The sequence below is a fragment of the Harpia harpyja genome, chromosome 12, assembly GCF_026419915.1.
Source record: "Harpia harpyja isolate bHarHar1 chromosome 12, bHarHar1 primary haplotype, whole genome shotgun sequence".
NCBI classification, from domain to species: Eukaryota; Metazoa; Chordata; class Aves; order Accipitriformes; family Accipitridae; genus Harpia; species Harpia harpyja.
In genome coordinates, this window is record NC_068951.1 from 30,743,355 (window position 1) to 30,762,487 (window position 19,133).

Sequence of the window (19,133 nt, forward strand, 5' to 3'; positions counted from 1 at the left end):
CACCCCCTCAGTCTTCGTGCCTAGCAGCTGAGCACATCACTGCAAGGGAGGACAGTCCTGCATAAGAAGGGCTGTAGCCTGGCCCCAGGCTGTCATCCCTCATCCAGAAAGGTGACGCTCAGAGCCCAGATGGCTTCGTTCATACAGCCCCTGGCTGGCCCTTAGTGTCATACAGGGCCAGGCACATCAGGGAGAGGAGATGTAGGTGCGGCAAAGGCCACATTTGCAATAAAATCTTCTAAGCATACATTTTATCTCTCAGTCATAACAACAAACTCCTTTCCTTAGACATCTACTTTTTTTTTCAGTCTATCTGTACAAACATGAAGTCTTTTTTGTGACATGGTGGAAACGAAAGCACACAGAACCTGATATTTAAAGCTTAAGATGTATTGGCTTAATCCTGTCAGAACTTTAACGTAGATTATATAGGGACAGGCAATGACCAGAGGGAGGGAGAGAGGTGTAAATAATCCAGAGGAGTGTGGACTTGTTGGCAGGGTGGATTTATGCCCTGTCTTAATAAAGTGCCCTTTCATCTCTGGAACCTGGGCTCAGAAGCCAGTCTAGACAGGAATTAATGGGGCTCCTTCTCCACTTACAGTTCTGAAGGTTTCCCAACACCCAGTGTTCTCAAATACAGCAGGGAAGTGCAGATTTACAGGGTACACTGTGAGCTCAATAAGCCATGGATACTACTTTTTGCAGTGAGCTTTTAAACACAAGCTCTGACCATTCACCCAAGAGGGTCTGCTGCTAGGCCAGGGGACAAATTAAACTCACTACAGCCTCTTTATGTGATTTCCACCCTAAGACGAAGCCAAGCAATTGGGAGCCTGTTGTAAAGAGATGGACTAGGGTACGCCAAGAAAAGAAAATACTAGTGTGCATTGCTTTGGACCAGGACTTGGTTCTGCCTCGACACCATGCCTAGGAACATGAGTTACTCAAGGCAATACAGCACTAGGGCCTGCGGATGCTGGATTGCATGAAGTCTCCTGTGGTGAAGGAAAACCGCTGACTTCTTTTCTGCTTGCAGTGAACCTTCCCTTCTGTTTGCTTGTTCTCCTTAGGGGTCCTAAAAATGTAGGTGGGGATGGAACATTTCTCAGCATTTCTCAGTGAAGGATCTGGGATTTCACTGGAGTGTGGAGTCAAGAGAAGCAAGGAAAGCTATAAGCAAAAATGTACACATCCAGTGTGATTTAAAGTATTTAAGCAAAATTCTTTGGAGAAAGGTTTGTTAGGGATTATAATTTCTTGAACTCTTCAATTGCTATTCCTGGGAAAAGGGCACATCTTAAACTCTCATCTCCAGCTATGCACAAGGACCCCCAGATGCAAAGACATTCAGCTCCTAATTTTACATCTGTTTAATTTTTAGCAACAGGAGACAGGGAGCAGCAGGATGTACTGCCGGCTATTAGGAAGCCCTTTTATTATGCAAAATTTGCATCTTGTCTAAGTACAAGGACTCCAACAAGTAAAGACAGAGCCCATTAAAGAAAAGGAATTGGAGAACAAAGTGGTCTCTAAAGGCACAGCAAGAGGTAAGAGCCCACTGTATTCAGTGATGGACAGCGTGACAGGTTCTCTTCCCAGGGTATTTCTTCTACAGGCATTTGGACAGTACAGATGGAGGTGGCCAAAGAATTTCCTTCTGAGAACTCAATAGCTGTCTGCTAGGCAGAAAGGCTAGCCCAGGACTATGCAATTTTTAAACTCTTAAATTAAGACATGCAAAAGTCACAGGCAATATATAAGCAGTCCTCTGCATGACATTTTATTCTGTCTATAAAGCCTAGCACTCAAATTGAAAAAACATTGACTTCTCTTAGTGAGAGATGCTCTGGGAGGCCCAGCATCAAGCCCAGGGCAGCAGGAGCCCTCTCCTTCCTTCTCTTCTTCCCTGCAGGGTCAGTTTTGTACAAAAGCTCACGGCACTGCTCCACGAGGCTCGGGTGCCTATGGAAGGAGGGGTGGCAGAAGCTTTGTGTTTGAGGAATGATGGCCATGGGAGCACGAGTGATATGCACAGCTCCATCAGTTAGATAGCAATTGCGCTCTCTGCCCCAGCCCAGGAATCTCCTGGGACTGCCTCACAAAGCAGGGGCTGCTACTAGAGAACTTGATTTAAATGAGCTCCAGGCCAAAATGCAAGCTAGCTCCCGGCCTGGTGAAGAGCAATGTTTCCTCCCCATGCAAGAACCAGCAGTGAGATCTTGGGAGAGGAAGCATCCAGGCTCAGCTAGCTCACTTCACGAGTATACGCTTTTTGCCTGCAATCTGCTGAATTGTGCCGTCTATCCCAGGTGGGACTCCTCAGTTACAGCAGGAAATGTTACAGGGGTTAGAAGTAAGGAAGGGTGTGGAAGATCAAGGGCTTCTTTGTCATGCAGCGTTTTGCACATTAGTAGAATTCATCCGTGGAGTCTAATAATAAAGAGCCGTAATAAAGCACATTAGACCACCTCTGCACCTCCAGATCTGTGCAAAGCTAGCCTGTGGCAGGGTGCAGCTTTAGGTTCCCTTAGCTCATATCTCAATCTGCAGCCAGAGCACAGTGTTTGCCTGGTAGCAGAGGAGGCCCCCAAAAGATGAAGCCTTTCTGCCCTAAGCAGAGCTAATGTCAACCATTGCTGGTTGTACAACCCCGTTCTCCCAGCTGTGTTCTCCCAAGCCACTTACCTGGGTCAGCCATGACTAAGCTGTAGCATGAAGGAGTGCAGGCAGTAATGCATGTGCAGGGTGAACCTTACCTCTCACTGCTTCAGTCCCAAACCTCTGTCACCTCCATGGAGGCAGGCTGTGCTGCTTTCTGCCAGATCCCACTCCACAGACAATTTATAAGCTGGCACAGGCTCTTCTGAGATCGTATCATGGATGCCCTGGTGTGTTTTGGGCTCTGTGCTGGCCAGCTTTTGGTTCCCAGCTTCAATCTTGCCCAGGACTGGGTGCTGCGGTGTGGGAAGAGCAGGGCCAAGGAGGCAACGGAGGTCTGCAGAACAGAGGGAAAATCCCCCATTATACACCCCCTCCTAAGAGCTTTTGCTCTCTGTGCTCACATGGCAGTTTAAAACTTTCCACTCCCTGTAAAGTAAGGAAGACACAGAGAAGTGGATGGGAGGTGGATGGGATTTCATGGAGCAGGACAGCTGGGAAAGCCCCAGGGCTTGACCTGGCCCAGCACCCCGCGGGTGGCACAACCGACCACGCTGTGTGCAGCTGATGAAGGTCTTGATGTTACCCCCACAGCACCTCTCTGCGTGCAGCGCTTTCCATCCACCCAGGAAGGCTCGGTGCCGTCTTGGGGATGTCTTAGTAAAAGACCAGCCTGCAAGGTCTGTATTTACAGCCCTTTTGGCACCTGCAGCTTTTCTTTGCTGGGCAAGTGAAGGTGTCAGGGGCAAGACCTAGGGCACTTTTTCACACCACCAATCTCTGCGGTTTTTGAGCCCAGGTGGCTGCCATTAGCACATGCACACAAGGTGGCCTTTCCCCTGTCTCTGCCGATGGAAAGCTGTCACCCGGTACTCCGGCACTACCTACACACGCTGTCCCTGTCCGCCCCGCTCCCTGGGGCTCTGCCACTCGCTCGGCGCAGGGCTGAGGGGCTGTGCTGGGGGTTAAGCGGGGGCAGGAGGGGCTGGGCTTTCTAAGGAGCAATTTGGGCTTCTATGGCCCCCCAGAGCGCATGGGCAATTTGCACAACTGAGCAAGATGCCGCCCATTGTGGGGCAAAAGGGACTGGCTTTAGCTCTTTCTCCCACCTGCACTGTCCCTTCCAGCGCCTTGCAGATGCTAATCGGCTGTGGGGGAGGCCGCCTCCAGACCCAGGGATGGGATGCAGTGAATTTTCCTGTCTCCCTCAGCTCTGACAAGCATCCATCAAGCAAGACTCAGGGCTACGTGTCTCCAGTGGCTGCAGGTGTTTGGACCCCAGCTCCTGCGTTGGACCCAGTGCTGCTGGGCTCTTGGTGTACTTTAGGGAGGACAAGGGGAAGATATGGAGTGAGGAAAAGTGAAGACATCTAAAAAGTGTAATAAACCTGGGGCTGGATAGGACGGACCCTGCACCATAATGAGACAAACATGGCCTGTGCCCTGGGAGCAAACCTAGCCCAGCAGAGGCGGCTGACTCTTCTCTGGGTTGGCCAAAAGCAGAAGTGAGAGGTGCTGCAAAAGCCATGATGCTCCATAAACCCTGCACACTCACAGCCCTCTACCCCATCAGACCAAGCTAAAAGGACCTGGGAGCACAGGAGTCCCACGTCCACTTTCTTTACAATTCCTTAAGAGCGCTGGCACTTCAGTCCCACTGCTAACTGCGCACTTGCCTTTGAGGACAGTCACGACTGACCTCCCACTTTCAATCAAATGAAAGGTGTCAGAGTGCACCAGGGAGGGGTGGGTGCTCTCTGGAGGTGTCCTTCAGGCTTCACAGTGTGCACTCCAGTGCTGGCATGCTGCCTTGAGCACAGCATAATGACAAGGCAGGATCCCAGCTCAGGGGAACGGGATCTGGGTTATCTGGGGAGGGAGAGACACGGTTAATACCAGTGTTTGAAAAAGGAACGTGGAGGCATGGATCCACTGCACGTGGGCAGCAGCGGGGTCTCCTCAGAGAGACCTGCCTTCAGCCTGCTGCAGTTGAACCTTTGGTCCCAAAGGAGCAACTATTTCAGGAGCTTGAACCGATGCGAGTTAAAAATTACTGTTAATCACTGACCCCTGTAATGCCGAAAGCGCTGCATAACAGAGGAGGTGCGTGCATGAAACAAAAGCCTACAATTTAATTCCAACAGTGATTAAATTGGCAGAGGTTGTGTCCTGTAACACAGCATTATGGAAGACAAGGCAAACAAGATTAACCCACATTGACAAGGCATTTATCCACAGCTAAGAAGAGACCCACGCCACAGCACCTCTGTCCCACAAGTTTACACGAGCCCACAAGAGTCTAATCCCTCATGGCCTGTCAAGCTATTAGGCAAATCTCTGGCTCTCATTTGCCTAATCCAATAGCCCCTAGCTTCATAAGAAAGACCTCCTAGGGGGCCTTAACAACCATGTTTGTTAGGCCTTATATAAGTAAACAAAGCTCTGAAAGCCAAGCAGCTTCCCCTTCCATCTGGGATCTCAACAGCCCCTTAACCTGGAGATAAAACCAACCACGCTCAGGAAAGGAGGATGTGTTTATAACAGGTTGAGTTCTGCCTCCACAATAAGCAGCATCTGAAGGCTTTTGCCATCAGTAGCTCTACACTTAACAGTCACTGCGGAGGTGCCAGGTGCCTGATTTCATCCCAGAACCTTCATATCGTCAGGGATTTATTGCACAGCTGATGGGATCACAGTGCTCATTCCTTTTTCTGCCAGCTTCAGTGGAGGAATAAGCAGTGTTAAAGCATCCTTTCAAGACCAAGATGCTTTGTGTGCACGTGCAAGCATTGCCAGGAGACCAAACACTTTCACAGGCTTGTACACCCAAATCTACAAATGCTTTTGTGGAAGCCTTCTAAATATTTTTCTGAATCCAGCCACTGGCAGTGATACCTCTGACATTAAACAGAATGCAGGTGTTTTCTAGTCCTTGGATTTCAGGACACTGCCACCTCTGCTCTAGGGATATACGCCTCCCTGGAGCTTTGGCCAAGGATCCAAACTGTCTCAAGGCTTTCTGGATCTCGCGGGGCTGAGAGCTACTCTTACCCCTGACACATCATTAACAAAGCCCTTGCCAATGTGGTTTGCTCCACAGACAGGCAAATCTTTAGGGAGGGTTCAGGCAGATGAATAGTCACTCAAGGCTTGGCTGCCTACCAGTCTTAGCCAGACCTCTGGAGATTTGGAAACTAAGCTGAAAATATCACAGAAAAAGTTTTCCTAAGGGGCCTTCCCGTACAGCTGAAGTGAGGCCGGGGTCAGGAAACCTTCATCACACTTTCTCCCACTTCCTCCACAAAGTATGTTTGCAAAGGCAGAGCAGATAGAGTACACTTTAAGAAGAAACACATGGCCAACAACATAGAGAGGTCCAGTGAACAGGAACACAAGGACAAACACCTCAATGGAAGACAACCCATGGACTGATACAGACAGGCACTGGAGTGACAGAGACCCCCCAGGCTCTCCTGGCTTCCCGCTGCCTCCCCCTGACCCTAGGCAATTTGGAGATGAGCAGGTTGTGGAGGTAGCAGAAGAGCTCTGCAGAGGTGCCACAGGGAACACCTTAAGATGCAGGATGAGCCTTTGCTATGCTGTCAGTGCTATCCCCCTCCACGCAACCATCTTGGCACTGTACAGCCACAGAGGGTGCACACGTATTTCCAGAGCTGTGCGTGGGCTGGCAAATCCATAGGGCCACGGCATACCGGCAGTCAAAGCCTGGCTGCCTTGGGCATGATGGGGGTTGGCTGGCTGGGTCCTTACCTCTGTAGCTCGTCTTTTACAAATAGCATCATCTCTCTAGGCGCTCACGCAAGTCTGTGCAACGCATGGAGAGTAAAAAAAGCACTTCACTCTTCCACCATATGTATGATAATTTCAAGGGAGAGGGCAAGACTGAAAAGTGAGCATTTTAACTTTAAAATGTAAAAAGGCTTCAAGGCGTTTTTTGGCCACCTGAACCCCCAACTTCTGCCCCTGCCCAAGCTCCAGGCACGTAGGTATGAAACATTACCTGTTTTCCAGCAGTCCGGAGCAGAGTTCCCTTGGAGACTGGTGGTGAGCAGGGACCTGATCCAGAACTGTAAATCCTTCACATCCACCAGTTGAACAGCTGTTCAGGTTAGGTCTCATTTATATGCAAAGCAGTTCAGCCATCAGCAAGGATCTCTAATGATGCAAATCAGTCGTGTGTCATCCTAGCAATGAAAGTCAAGGGAGCTGTTACTTGCTTGAATCCAGCACATTTCAGCAAAAGTGCCATTTAGTCAAAGAAAGGGGATTTTTACTGTGGAGTATGGCCCACCACCCTCAGTCACTTTCCAGCTGAGATCACAGCTAAATCGCTTATCTTTACATTTTCATACAAATCTGATTATCCTTGAACAGCTAATTGTTTCATAAGTGTCACTTGGAAGCTATCCATTTCCAGCACAAGTAAAGAAATTGCACTATAAAACTGTCTACCTTCGCCATGAGTCACTTTAGCACATAGGATGAATATTTGGCACTCTTCACTTTTTCAGATTAACTCGCATATTTATTTTGGAAGAAAAAAATGGACGGCTTTAATTCCTTCCCATCAGAATTCCTCATATTTGCTTAGCTTATTGAAACTTTTTTAATAGACCTTACAGTATGTGAGTATGTTATATAGTGACTGCTGATGAAGGAGACATTCACATCTCCTTTCATGTAAAGAAAAAGCAGAAAAATATCTATGAGAGTGTTTGATACTTTGTTAAGAGAGTCAGTAAACCCTACAGATTATGTCACCTGCCATGAAGAAAGGTTTAATCCCTTTGGCTGAGGCCATGGAAACATCAAGAGAGGACTTAAATTCAGTGTTTTCTGCATGGAGCGTGTGTTTCTCTTCCAAAGAGAAATTCTAACATGTTGCAACTGAATTTCTTAAAGATCTGTTCTGAGCTAGGCTGGGAAAACCCCTGAGAAAGAAAAGAAGGTTTTGGTCTTCAGAAAGCAAGTCAATTTTCCAAGGATAGGAGTCAGTAATAAAATTCCTGTAAACTATAATTGAATGATCATTTCCATATTACCACAAAATGTTTTTCCCTGTATAAAACAGATATTTCCTCAGCTGTTTACTCAGTCTGATGAGAAAGTAGTTATACACCTTTGCAAAAGAATATCGCTTACCCTGTGGAAAAAATTTCTATGCATTCTCCCAGGCACGTGACCACATACGTTAGTTAAAGTTTAAAAAACCACCCATGTTTAGCTCAGCATCAGTTAATTATACCGTTTGTTAACATCTTTGGAGTACTATCTACAACAAAAAAGTAAGGTTCTTCTAGGTGGGCCTGATCTAAACATGACACCCAGGAGCTGAAACCAAGAGCTCTGATTCCAGTTTTGCTTTTTGCCAACTAAAATTCTGCAGGGTGGAGGGACTGCAGAAGAGGAAACAATAAAAGTCATGGGCGTCTCTGAAGTGCCATTGGAGATCCAGGACGAGGAACATGCCTTTTTCCTTCACGCTATGTATGCTTGGTCAAGTCACTTATCCCAGTCTGCAAAATGTGGCATTAAATAATAAATGGCCAGTGAAGAAATTGCAGAGCAATATAAGCAAGTGGTGTGTCATTACGAGAAAAGCTTGTACCAAAATCTAATGTTTTTGTAAATGTAGGTGAAATGGATCTATCCAGTGACCTAAGCGAGGACTTGAAAGCTGTAGGAAATCAGAGGTACTTCATGCAGGCAGGATCCTTCTGTGCTAAAAGACTCTGCCTCTGCAAGGAGCTACATGCCCTCCATTCCTATCAACTGAAAAGAGGGCTGTGGGTGCTCCTCCCTCCCTAGATCGAAGCCTAAAATTGTCAGTTAGGAAACCAAATATAGGTACTAGACATCTTTTTGTGAGTGTCAGTTCAGCAATCACTTTATTACAAGTAATTTTAGTATTGAATGTAGTGCAATTTCAATAATTTAGCAAAGTACAATGATGGATTAAAGTGCCCGGTGATAGACGTTTATTTCACCTCCTGAAACACAATTATTATGCACTTTACTCAATAATAGTGTCTTGTTCCAACTAAAATACATGTTGTGTAATTCTTTAAGCTGTAGAATCATGGCAATTAGAGAGGGAAATGGCTGATTAGGTCACTGATTCCAGCCTGTTGCCAGCCCACGATTGCTCCCTGCCCGGTATCGGCCAGAGTTTCACCCAAACTCCTTGTGTTTATGTGTTTCAGTGATGGTGATATTGATCAAAAAGAAAAAAAAGGCGGCTTCAACCACAGGTGAAAGATTCAGCCTTTTACTGCAGAAAATCGTGCATATTCACAGTGGGAAGGGTCTGAGGGGTTTTCACCTCCTTCTTATGGCAGATGGCTGACATACTTTCAACCAGAATGTTCTTCAACAACCTTTTTCCATGGAAGTGGTTTTGCTGAAAAAAATTCCCAGTTTCCCTTCTAAATGAAAAGTATAAGCTTTTCAGTCTGAAATTCCTCTTGCTACTCTTTGCCTAATGACAGGTCAATATTTAGCATTTCCTAAAACAGAAATGAAAAGAAAATTAAGCCTGACTGAAATTTTACTCAAGAAAAGCCACAATTCCTGACCTGTACTGGCAGAGGGGTGGTTGAGATGTGGTTTCAACTGCTTTTTTTAGGGAGGTCAGCTGCCCAAGCTGTCTCACTGCTCTGGAGACCAGGGCCCTCTCTGCTGTCAGGGGCTGGGTGCTCCTCACCACATTCCGGAGCAGGCGAACAGAGCAGACACCCAGCGCCTAGCATTTTATTACATGTACAGATATACCTGCCTGCATTTCCCATGGAAACTGCACTTGTGGTGCTGGCTTTGTGCCTTCTCCATATTTACCCTTGGGTCATATCCTTGAGAGCAGGTGCAACCTATGGAAACAGCACATTTTAAACAAATAAAAGAGAATGTCTTGAGAAAGCAAGCTTTCAACATGAACTCATGCAAACAGCAAGCCAGAAAAATCTGTGCTGTGGAGTTGCACTCATCCAAACACTGAAAAGACAACCAGCAGGGAGCTGCACGTGCAGGCCACACCACAATGGTGTGGCCGTCCCTTAGAAGTGTTGCCCAGCTGTGGACGGGCCAGCGAGGAATTGCCCAGGCTTGGCAGTCCCAGCAGTGCACTCAGGGTTTGCCATGCAGTCAGCACTGGCAGAGGACTTGATGTTCAGACATGGAATATGACAAGCTCTCCCATCACGGATAAGCTCAATTAATGAGTTAAAAAACAAAGAAATGCATGATTCTTCCGGACAACTCAAGCAAGCAAGCAAAGCCACAGTGTATATCATCCATCCACAAGCCCAGTCCTCATTCCATTGTCCAGCTCAGGAAGCAGCTTATTACATGCTATTGGAGTCAACAGACTGCTCCTGGTGCAACTCTCTCCTGTGCAAGCTGGTATTAAGCTTGGCCCTATGATGTGCTTTTCACCTGTATCTCACCAGCTCCCTGAGCCTTCCTGCCTGGTTATCCTCCATTAAGGCTATCCTGTAACTGAGCTGCACACAGAAACACGAGTACAAAAATGCACTGGTACAACTGACCTCAAATTAAACACCAAACTACTCCTGTTGAATTTCAGAGGTTCTGAGGCTTTAGCTACAATGTGAATGCCTGTGAATCTGGAGACTGGGCAGGGGGGGAAGGTCCCCTGGTGCAACTGTCGGGTGCCATTCAGCTTCAGCCCTGAAATCACAACATTTACTTTGCAGGGCAGTGCCTGTGTCTTGTCAGACGTACAGCATCTCACAGCACAGGAACAGGCTCTGTTCCCAGCTCTACCACAGACTTCCCGCGTCTGTCTGGAAAAAAATCACCAAGAAGCACATCTGAAAAAATGTTACACGCTCAGCTCCAGACATTTGATCTAACACCTGGCCTAGCTCTCAGCGGCACTGGACACTGCAAACACTGTTGGCTTCAGCTGTGGCACTTCTAAAATCCAGACCTGATGGGCAATGGGGATGGAGGGAACATCTGCTTCTTCACTGTGCTACACAGACTTCACACTAAGATACCTTTTCAACCGAGCTGTGTACAAGTCAAACCAGTTAAACCAGCGAACAGTTGCTCTTTGTTCTGCACACATGCCAGAACATTAAAAACTCTCACAGTTTGGCACCAAAAAGACAGAGACCCAAAGCTAGAGACTGCTTTTGGAAACAGGAGCTATAAACTCTTTTACTTCTGTTTTCCCACGTGTAAACAGGGGATGCCAATTCCTGCCTGCTACTTAGGACTCCCAGGCATTCGCAAAGCGCTGAGGGCATCCCGTAGATGACATAAAAGTAGCCTGCAGTGCTTCTTGCTTCATTTGTTTTTAAAAAGTTAGTAAGGTGCTGGCTGGACACTAGTAATGTTTGCTATGTCAAGCACAAAATAAGATACTGTTGCACATGCTATAAAATAAATTAGTTGACCATGCTCAATACAGTGGCTGCTTTTTGACATTTCATCTGGTGCATTATATTCTATCCTAGACAAGGAGTAAGTGTGTGGAAATAGTTGAACACTGGAGATACCTTTAAAAGAAGAGAAATAAAAAGTTTCAAAACTGCTTCTCTACCTTGCCAGACTTCCTTGCACGTAGCTCTCCCTGTAGAAGTTTTGAGGAGGAATTTGCCTGTGACAGTATTTGCATTTGACAGGTGCCTTGCTGGAGCAGCATACCTGCATTGCATGTACTGCTATACACAGCAGAGCCGAGTGTGCTGCTCTGTGGTGATGGTTTGTAAGAAATGAGCACAGGACCACACGCTCCAGCCAGTACCAGTAGTCTGAATGTGTCATCTCAGCTAAGTAGGCAGAAACATGCTGGTTATTCACCACCGATCAGTCCTGAAACTGTGATTTTGCTGGTGCCCGAGGAGCCGTATCTTCCACTGCAAGATACCTGGGAATGGGCTCGATGGCCGATGTCTGCTGCCATGGGGAGAAGAGCGATCTTGGAGCTCCTCCTGCACGGGGGCAATTGTGGGCAGCAAGGATGCAGTGAGCAAGCATGCCTGTCGCTCCTCACCTCCCCGGGGGTGAGTTAGGCAGCACACGTCCCTCACTGTCACACTCCACCAAGGCTGCTGGGACATGCCACGGCCAGGGATCACTCCTCACCAGGCCTTTTTCAAATAAGCAAAAAAAAGTAAAATGTCAAATAAAATAGAGTAAGAAAAGAAAAGTGGCATTTTGTGTTCCTCTGGTCTCCTTCGTTCCCAGGAGTCTCTGATGCCTTAAAAGAGTGGCGACGTTTCTGAAAGCAAACCTTTTTGATAAATGATGCAGTTATTTATTTTGGAGAAAGCCAAGATTTGTCACGATGCCGTTTTCAAAGTAACACAGCATCTAACAAAGAGAATCATAAGCAATTTACTGCATGACACTCCATCCGTCTCAGAGGAAGAAAGACCTTGTTTGACCCTCTCAGGATTTGAACCTGTAATTCCACTGAACCAAGGGCTTTGAAACCTGAAGCTCAGCAGTTTTCTCCCTGAAGATAAGACTAGGTTTTCCTGTTCCCCATGAATCACCACAACCCTGCAGACTGCTGTGGAACATGAATTCCCCACTACACAGGAAACACCAGCATCTGTACATCCCATCAGCAAAAGGTGGCCAACGTGACTGTGCAGCCATCCATGACACCATCCGCTCCTGCCGGTGCTCCCAGGTTGGATGCTGAGGACGGGGGAATGAGATCTTGTGCATGGGATGCATGTTGTCTTCTCAGTGCCGCACACTTGCAAGCCGTTCCACTGTTCATGTCCACTTCAGCTTCCCCTGAGGCATCTGACAGGCAAACAAGAGGTTTTTTCCTTGCCTAAAAAAACCAGCTTTGCCCTGTGCTACCTGTGCTAGGGTATGCTTTATTGATTCACTGGGAGCAATGCGTGTGCCTCCAGAAGCAAGTGCAGGGGTCACCAGTTCCACCCCAGATTTGCATGATTTTAGACACAAGATGACAAACTTGGAGCTGATCTGGGAGTCCAGCTTAGCCTAAATCTCTTCTGCCCACCCCAGGACCCTGGCACTTCTCAAGCTGAAAATGCAAACGCAAACAAAGACAAATGCAAACTTTACAGTCTGGATCAGCACCTTGCCTCCTCCGTGGAGCATGACCCCATTGGTCTGACTATCAGTTCTGATGGAACAGCCAGGCATCGCACCAGCGAGGACCTAAGAGACAAGCCCCCCAGGGCTGCACTGTCATTATGAGATAAACACACTGAATTGCTCAATAGATCCCATGATGATCTGAAGGCAGAAGGACCTTGCTTTCGTTTGCTGCTCTGCTGAATATCACACCCGCAACCAGCAAACCCATGCTGATGTGAGAGGGTTGCAGCCGCTCGGGGCATGGTGGCCATCCTCAGACGGAGCGACCCTGAGCAGGGCTGCGTGCAGGCATCCCTGTGCTGCGAGGGAGGACTGGCTCTGGAAACCCAGCTACTCCCTCAGCCACTGGCAGTGCTGAACTGTGGCAGCGAGCTGAGCCCAGAAAAGCATGCCGGCGTTTCCGAGGAGATAAGCATGCAGTTGTTGACAGCATTTTCCCCAAGTGTTACCCAAATCTGCAACGAGTCGTAACAGGCTTGTCATAAATTTGCCCTGTCAAACCCTCCCTGGAAGAGTCTCTCCTGACACCCAGGAGGGCAGACCGCCCACCCTGGAGAGGAGGGAAGGAGGAGGCTGAGGTGGGTAACCAGACACTTCTTCGCTGTCTCTTCCCTCTGCCGTGCGTTCAAAGCAGCCTGCCACAGGCACGTCTTCGGAGGTCGGACACCTTGGGAGGATGGCTGCTTGCCAGGCAGGCTGTGGGAGCTGGGATCTCTGCCTGAGACAAGGCCACAGGGAAGGAGAGGCTGTCTCCTGCCCTGGGTGCTACACTCCCTGCTTTTCCCCAGCCCTTGGCCAGCGGCTCGGCCATCCCACCCGTGCTGTGGTTCGCAGGCCCCCTCTGTAGGCCCAGAGACAGAAAACCCATTTTCCATCCCTGGGGAGAAGCGCTGCCCTCACATGCAATTAGGAGAGCAACTGCCTTTATCCTGCCTGCAGGTCGTTTTAAAGATCCCACGTTCGCACCAAACAGCCTTGGAAGTGGGGAAGGGGGACCAGGCAGGTCGTATCAGGCTTTAGTCTGCAAGAGAAGGAGGGGGTTGCAGTTAGAGCACAGGACGGGGAATTAGGAGATGCCAGGGTGGCATCTCTGCCAACAGACCGGGCAGCCCAGCAGGCATGGTGGCAACGCACGTTTGTGTGAACCTGATCCTGCTTAGCTCAAAGCCTCTCTGGGGAGGTCTCCCATGCTGCGCTGATGCTGCCGCACTGGCATAGTGTGTCTGTGGGAGATCTGCAAAGCAGCTCTGAGAAAGACTTATTTTCCCCACCAACTGCCCCCACTTTTTACAGCCAAGCTGAAGTAAAACATTTCCTGATGCTCTGGTGTGGGGAAATGACATTCCCCTTCCCATTTTGGTGGTCAAAAGCAGTGGAAATACCAAAGAAACACAGGTAGCTCCCAGGAGATTTTCAGCTGGAGGGGAGGTGGCAAGGTTCTGGGGTGGGGAGGGGGGATTCAGGCCAAGCAGGGCTCCCAGATCAGCTCCATGTGCTCCAGAGAAGAGCATCCAAACCAGACCTGAACAGCAGCATGGAAGCAATTTGAAAAACGCAATCAGAGACCAACTAGCTCTGCTTCAGCATAGAGACGGTAGAGTACCCAAGCACACAACCTGCCGGGCAGGTGCCAGCAGCATTACCCCTCCTCTCCCCCCCTCTGTCCCCTATGTTAGCTTCATCTCCTGCCCAAGCAGGTGAGCAAGAGCAGGGTGAACACCTGCATCTGCCAACCCCACAAACCTGGGGTCAGAGTGAGTTGCTGTGTGATACCTGTGCCTGCCCTGCCCCAGGCCCCCAGCACTGCTGCCTGCAACAGAGCCAAACCAGGGCATGGGGGTTACTGGCAGGGCTTTAGCAGCAGGAAGAATTAGCAGAGAAGCTTTCGTGGCCTTGGATCTTAATGAGATTCATTTCCAAAAAAGCCCAGGGTCTCATTGCAGTTTCCAAGCAGAAAGGGATCACCTGAGGACTTTGAAAGGGAAAGAAGAGGTACTTCATTAACACTACAAGAGCAGAGCTCGGCAGGAAGGGAGAGCGGAGAGTTGAGCCCAGGCCACGCACATAGCAGGGCAGCATTTTGCTCCATCTGTGGTATGGAGGTTCGAGTATGCTGGATTCCAGGTTAAAGGAATACACACTTATGTATATTCTTCTATAAGCAAGAGAGATGCCACTTAAAGGTCACACTGAAACTGGCCTCTCTGTGATTCCCTAGGAATAAAATAGGATTTGCGGCTATAGTTATTAGAGAAAAAAATACCAGAATTGCTGTTTAGGCTGCACATAGCCTGGGATCTGGTTTCAGGGGCTTTGCAGGGACATTCCATGCCACTTCCAAGGACTTGTTAAAAAATACTTCATACCAGCAGAGTTCTGTGGTATTTTTTTCCAGCTAGTCCTGCAGGCTACCATGGGGAAATTCACTAGCAGGATTTCTGTAGGACTCTGACTCACACAGGAACTTTTATTACTGCTTTTAAATATTTGACTGCCTTTTGGCTGCTGGCAGAAAAGTTATTAAATGTTTTACCAGACGTGGCCAGAAATTCTTTATAAAAACATCTTGGCCTGGCATAAAGCATATGTCTCTACTTATCTCCGCAGCATGTGCTCAAAGCTTTCACATGTCCCCTGGCAGTGGAAGAAACTTGGGACCTTCATGTTTCTAGGCTGTGAATAAACAGAGCATCCAATGTCCTGTGCTTGTGTGAGTAAATCTTCTGGTATGCAAATAGCCCTTCTGCAATAAGCAAGATATTCAAATTTGCAGGACTGAAGAGGCTGGGGCCCCAGTACAGACTCTAGGTTATGGTTCATATGCAGAGTTCTGTGGCCTGATCCTACCAGGATCCATCTACTCAGCCACTCCACCCGTACTCAAGGGATTAAATTGAGTGAGGAGTTATTACTCTTGCAAGTAGTCCTGTTAATGTCACTAGGTCGGGTGACATTTTCAGTACTACATGACACATTTTTTCTTTACTCAAAGCCCTTTCCCCTCCATCATTGTTTTTTCTCCCTTCATCTTCCTCACACAAATTAAGATGAAACAAAGAAAAAGCATCCCACAAACCAGAGCAGAGATGAATTCCGTCCCAGCGCCGCATGGAAGAAAACAGGAATAAAATCACTGCCTGTTTCTGCTTTCACAACAGCAGTAAATCAGGACGTTCTGCTAAAGGGGCTGTTCACCAGAAGTACTTGTGCCTGTATTTTGTTGCTCTACTCCCTGATTATTTTGCCATGTGATACAGTGATCAAAAGCAGTGGGTTATCCCCAAAAGTGCCTGCTGCTTACCTGCTTAGATAGCTGTGCTTCAGGAAAGTAATAAATACAGCTTCAACTTCTCTGCATCCCCGTGTGGGCATCCTGGAGCTGAACACACCTGTAGCGGTGATAAACACAAGTGGGTAAGTGGAAGGAGAGAAGATCTGCATGTCAGGGGCAGAGCAGGCTGGAAGCAGCCCCATTCCTACTGCATGGAGTGGGGGCATGCCCAGACTGTCCTCCACTTTACAGGGGTTACTTCTAAAAGAACGACGTCTGGTACTGCTAACCACCTAACCTCAGCAGCTCAGATTTGCTGGAGATTTCGTGCTCAAGCAGCCAGGCTGCTCTGGGCTCCTTCCTATTCTGGCACCAGTGCTGGAGTGGAGCAGCTTGGAGCTAGCTCAGGGCTGTCCCTGCGGGCTTCGCTGTAGGCAAATCTCGTGTGTTACACAGCTGTTGGTGAGGCTGAACTCTGGTGTAATGCAGAGGAGATTCAGGCCCAGCCTCCGATCTTCACCGTTTCATTGCAGATTAACCTCAAATTCCCACATGTCAGTGGCTTCTGCTTGGGTGCAGATGGCGGGATGGGGCCCCGCTGGGCTGGAGGTGCAGAATGACTATTTGAGGATTCCAAAAGGCTCACAGGTGCCCTCCTGGGTGCGAACCCTCCCTGCTCCCAGCCACGCGTGTGCACTGCACCCCCCCACACCGTCACCAGCCGCATCCGAACCATCGCTCTTCGCACTTGCGCGTTATCGCTAACACCCACGCAGGCCCAACGGGAGGGACCCGCGAGCCCCGCCGCATCCATCTACCGAAACCTGAGGAGCAGGACGGGTTTGGTTTGCAGGCTGTTTCCTCCCACAGGTCCGAAAGTGCCCTGAGCAGCCCTGCACGTCCCGGGGAGCCAGGCAGGGCAGAGCCCGGCATTAGCAAGGGCCGCTGGTGCCCTCTGTTGTCACAAAAAAATATAGGAGCTGCTGGGAGCACGAGTGGGACGTGCCACCCGGGACGGGGTGCAGGGCACCCACCTCTTTGGGCTGCAGGTGTTGGGACAGGGCTGAGCCTGGCAGCTCCCAGGGAACAGCCCGGGCTGACTGCAATTAGAGCTCAATGGGTTTAGCTTTACATGTGGGTGCCATTGGCACCCACATAGGGCAAGAATGGCTGCTTCTCACTTAACTCCATCTCCTAAGGGATCTGCTGCATCAGCCAGGGGATCTCAGAGCATCCCAGGATATTGTTTCTACCTTCCTAAATAGTTACAGGGATGCATCTGAAACAGTCCACGGGAATCACGTCCGGGTTTCCCAACTAAATAGTACATGTACAAAAGAATCCTCTTTTTCTTTAAAAAAGGAGCGCAGCATTGCGGCAGGTGAGGGCTGATGCCTCAATACATGCAGTAGCACTGAGTAATCTCTGCTGAGAACACAGTTCAGCCCCTGCTGCCCAGCTCAGTGACAAGCTGCCAATTCACACATTGCTTTTCACAATGCAAAAATACCAGCATGTTCCAGTGCCGGCTGCTCTGAGCATCTCCCTGGTCTGGGCCCAGGATCATACCAAGTACTTGCAGGGCTATAAGTTCCCTGCTAAGGGAACCTCACCCACAGTCCTGGTGCTGCTCTGTCCACTCCCACCTTCATCCTGCAAGCCAGGCCACCAGCCATAGGGACAGGCAGCACTTTCCTGAGCTGGTTGTGGGATTTCAGAGTGCCTTCCTGGTCACCCACATCTCAGTGCGCTTGTTCATCATCAGCTGAAGCTGGTGCCACCATCTGCTGGGTGAGACTGCAGTAGGGAGAGGACTGGCAGGCAAATCAGGTTTGAGTTAGGGTGATGGGGCCAAGTCTGAGTCCAGCTACTCAAACAGCAGGGCGTCTTTGTGTCAAAGGTACTGAAATTGCCAACACAGGGGGCTACAAGGGGGAGAACATGCTAGAAAACCTCATCTTAAATATGTGGCTTCTGATTTTCTTATGGTCCTGGCCCAGAGACCCACAGTTTGGGCTCTGCAGCCTGTGGCCCCAAAAGACACATCTGACAATCCAACTTACAGCGCAACTTCCCCCCATCCTCTTGAGGAGCAGTGTGCCTTGCACCAGCCTCCAAGCAACAGCAGAACCCCGGGCATCACTCAAGAACAAGGTTTTGGGCTCCATGAAGCTGGGTTGCAGCCTCCCACCCCATTCCCAGGTATAGCAGGCAGCTTGCATTCCCTATTCACCAACTAATAGAGGCCCAGCCCTGCTGAACAGACATCCATGTGTCTTGGAGAGTCCTCAGGCTCAGGCGCATTTCAAGGCTTGCAGACAATATGATGATACAGCCATGACCTTAAAAATTAAATATGAGAACAGGGTCTTAACTGGAGTAGACAGATTTGACTCTATTCAGAGCAGAACAGACATCAGTAAGAAGCGGCTGGTTTCCACCTCCACAGCAATGGTCAGCTGTAATTTGTGTGCACATCACAAGGCAGCAATAGTTAATTATTATTTTAATACTAATTTATTTAGCACCTATCACAAAAAATCTCCTTATGGTCTATAAACGTTTGTGTAATTAAGTCTTAACATTAACTGTTATTGGAGATGAAAGAAAAAATGCTACCCGGTCAACTCAGTATAAATTTTACTCTTTGTGAATTATCTCGGGAGAGATGCAATTTCTCCATATTTGTTATTAAAAATAGCTGCAACAATTGCAGCCTCTGATTGCTTGTTAACTTCCTGCTAATAACACAGCTCAGGAGTTTCAGATGTAGCAATTATGTGCTTTATTTCTGCAGTTTAGGAATGGTATTAATGACATACAGGAAATCTCTCCTAAAAATTGCATTGCTTCCTTCAAACCCCACACACACTCCTGCCTCCACAGACCTCATCCTGAATATCTGTGGGAATTACAGGCTAAGGAGTGACAGTCACTGCTGGGGCAACTCACCAAGCCCTGGGAATGAGTATCAATCAAATACTGGGCAGTGCTGTGCCTTGAGCACAGATGACCCTCCCTAGAAGTCAGAGGCTTATCTGAGAGGGCAACAGGACTCAGTTTTTCACCA

At 48.6% G+C, this 19,133-nt stretch overlaps 2 long non-coding RNA genes across 2 annotated transcripts; both read right to left on the bottom strand.

Annotated features, from left to right (window-relative positions):
* Positions 1 to 2,694: 2,694 nt before the first annotated feature.
* Positions 2,695 to 9,536, bottom strand: LOC128148677 (uncharacterized). The gene is made up of 3 exons (XR_008237363.1): positions 9,454 to 9,536; positions 6,683 to 6,866; positions 2,695 to 2,998 (listed from the first exon to the last, which is right to left on the bottom strand). It is a non-coding gene; the product is annotated as an uncharacterized LOC128148677 (long non-coding RNA).
* Positions 9,537 to 11,669: 2,133 nt separating this feature from the next.
* Positions 11,670 to 16,980, bottom strand: LOC128148952 (uncharacterized). The gene is made up of 3 exons (XR_008237481.1): positions 16,882 to 16,980; positions 16,094 to 16,181; positions 11,670 to 11,798 (listed from the first exon to the last, which is right to left on the bottom strand). It is a non-coding gene; the product is annotated as an uncharacterized LOC128148952 (long non-coding RNA).
* Positions 16,981 to 19,133: the final 2,153 nt, after the last annotated feature.